This window comes from Cryptomeria japonica, chromosome 7 (assembly GCF_030272615.1).
Source record: "Cryptomeria japonica chromosome 7, Sugi_1.0, whole genome shotgun sequence".
NCBI classification, from domain to species: domain Eukaryota; kingdom Viridiplantae; phylum Streptophyta; class Pinopsida; order Cupressales; family Cupressaceae; genus Cryptomeria; species Cryptomeria japonica.
In genome coordinates, this window is record NC_081411.1 from 208,543,733 (window position 1) to 208,547,211 (window position 3,479).

Genomic DNA, 3,479 nt, shown 5'->3' on the forward strand with positions numbered 1-3,479 from the left:
ATTCTTTTGTAATGTAATCTCTTTGAAGAGTAATATATATTTTCCCTCTTTTATTGGTGGATTTTTTTCTTGAAAGGGTTTCTCCACATAATCAAGGTGTTGTGTGTTCAGTTTTCTATGGTTTTATCTTGTTGTTGTTATAGCTAATTTTATTTCCATTAAATGCACACTATTAAATATGATTTACAATTTTATTTGAGGCTCCTATTATTATTTTCCACCCTTTATTTTTTAACGTTTGGTATTAGAGCCTAACCAGTTTTGTATCTTGGGTGGTAGAAGGGAGGTTTTTTGAACTTTTGTGGGAGTTTTAGTTGATTTGTTTTTTGTAGATTTGTGTTGATATCTTGGCTGCAACTTCATCTTGTTTGGACATAAAGAAGTTCAATGGAATGAGTTATGAGTTGTGGAAGCAAAAAATGGAAGATCTCCTTAGAGAACAAGATTAATGGGTGGTTGTAATAGATAAAGAGAAACCTAATAAGCTTTCTAACGAAGACTAGGAGAAGGTGGATAAAAAGGATTGTGGTACTATTAGATTGTGTCTTTCAAATTCTCATCTTTTAAACGTGTCAAAATAAAACACTGCATATGCATTGTGGAATCAATTTGGTGAGATCTAACAAGCAAAAATTCTAGTAAATAAACTTTACTTGAAACAAAAATTATTTTCTCTGAAGATTAAGGAAGGTGATACAATAGTCGAGCATTAAAATTTGTTCAATTTAAATTTGAGTCAACTAGCCTCTATTGATATTTCAATTGAAGAATAGGATAAATGCATTATGCTTCTTTGTTCTTTACCTAATTCATGGAAAATTTTCATTCTTGCTATCACTACTAACCTTGATTCTTTGATTTCTTCTCTTCGTGTTATGACTAAAGAACATTGGTTAATTGATTTAGTATGCTCGTACCACATGAATCCTCATAAGCAATGGTTTTTCACATATGAGAAGTATGATGGAGGTGAAATCTACCTTGGTAATAATTCCTCATATCCTATTGTCAGTAGGGGTAAGATTCAATTATGTTTCAGTGATGGGAGAACAAAATCTTTTTCAGGTGTTTTGCGTATTCCAATCTTATCAATAAATTTAATTTTAGTTTCTATGTTGAATGATATGGGATTGCATGTAACATTTGACAAGCATGGTTGCAAATTAGTAAGAGGAAACTTGGTGGTAGCAAGAGATACAAGGAAGGAAACTCTTTTTAATATTGAATCCACTACAATTGTTATATCTTATAATGTAAACAAATCTAAAGATACTTGTATGTTGTGACATCGTAGATTGGGCCACATTAGTGAGAATGGTTTAGAAATCATTTTGAATAAAAAGTTGTCAGACGATTTTTCCTATTTTGATGAGAATTTTGAATTGTGAACATCGTGCGTTTGGAAAACAAAATAGAAAGTCATTTCCTTCAAGTAGTAATAAATCTAAGAGTAAATTGGAAATTATTCTTTCAGATGTATTTGGTTTGGTGGATATTGAATAAATTGAAAGATCTAGATATTTTGTCTTCTTTATTGATGATATTTATAGATTACATGGTTATATTTTATAAGACATAAATCTAAAGTTTTTACTAAGTTTAAAGGTTTTAATGTATTAGTTGAAAATAAAACATATTGTAATATAAAGGTTTTAAGAACTGATAATGGAGGGGAAAACTATTATAATGAATTTGATGAATTTTGTAAGCATGTAACAATTGTAAGACCAAAAACTACCTCGTATACTCCACAACAAAATGGAGTGTCAAAAAGGTTAAATCAGACAATAATGGAGAGAACTAGAAGTATGTTAAGTGGTTCACAACTTGGTAGATGCTTTTGGGTGGAAGTTGTAAGTACTGCTTGTTACTTGTTAAATAGATGTCCTTGTAAGGCTCTCAATACAATACCTTATAAAGTGTGGATAGGTAAGAAAACCTTTTGTTTTGCATTTAAACGTGTAGACATATAAATCTGACCACTTTTTCTTGCATAGAAAATTTATTCTATTAAGAGGTTTATGTTCATGTGCCTAAAGAAAAACAAACTAAGTTGGATACAAAAAGACGAAACATGCATTTTCATTAGATATGGTGATAACATAAAAGGATATAAGTTATGGAATCCACTAACTAAGGAAATTATCTTTTCTAGAGATGTGATTTTTAGGGAACTTAGTGTTGTTTCTATTCTTGAACAACCCAAATAAAAAGATAAGAAAAAGAGAGTGCATGAAAGTGCACCTCAAGAAGAATAGAGAGATGGACATCAGGTTGAGGATGAGGATAAGGAAGAAGAATATGAGGGTTTAGATACAATTAGTGATCAAATTGAAGAACAAGAGAGGTTAATAAAGATCAAGAACAACAATAGCCCCATACTTTGATTCTTAGAAGGTCCACAAGACAACAAAATATTGTTGACAAGTATAGCCCACTAGATTTATGTTGTATATTTTCTTTATTAAGTATTGATGGTGAACCTAGATCCTACAGGGAAGATATTTTAGCAAATGATTATGATTATTGGCAACAAGCCATGCTAGAGGAGATGACGAAATTAGAATCATGTTATACACATGATCTTGTTTGTTTGTCCAAAGGAAGAAAAGCCATTAGTTATAAATGGGTCTAGAAAAAGAAATTTGGAGCAGATGGTTCATTGGAAAAGTATAAAGCTAGACTTGTAGTGAAAGGCTACTTCTTGAGAGAGGGAGTTGATTTTGGTGAGATTTTCTCTCATGTTGCTAAATTATCCTCTATTTGATTTCTTTTATCTATTATTGTAGCGAATGATTATGAGATTCAGCAAATTGATATTAAAACTATTTTTTTGCATGGAGACTTGGAAGAGGATATTTATATGCAAAAACCTAAAGGATTTGAGGTAAAAGGAAAGGAACACTTGGTTTGTAGGTTAAAATGGTCTCTTTATGGTTTAAAATAGTCTCCCTAAATGTGGTATCAAGACATTTGATTCATTTGTCATGAAATTCGGTTTTGTTAGAAGTGAAGAAGATCACTATGTATACATTAAATGTATTGATGATCATATTCTAATAATTGTCATGTATGTGGATGGTATGCTACTTATTAATGATTTTAAGGCAATCATTAGTGAGCTGAAAGCTCAAATTTTAGGAGCATTTGATATGAAAGATTTGGGACCTCCAATGCATATACTTGGTATGAAAATTAAAAGAGATTAGGTGAATAAAAAGCTTTGGTTATTGTAGAGTAGGTATGTTGCCACTATTTTGAACATATTTAGTATGCAAGATTGTAAAATAGTAAGAATTCATTCATAGGTTGGCACTAAGATTTTTTTAGATATGTGTCATAAAAATGATGATGATTTAGATGATATATCTAATGCACTAAGTATGCTTATGATGTATTAATTTTAATGTATGCAATGGTTTGCACTAGACCAAATATTGCACAAGCAGTAGGAGTTATAAGTAGGTTTATGTCCAACC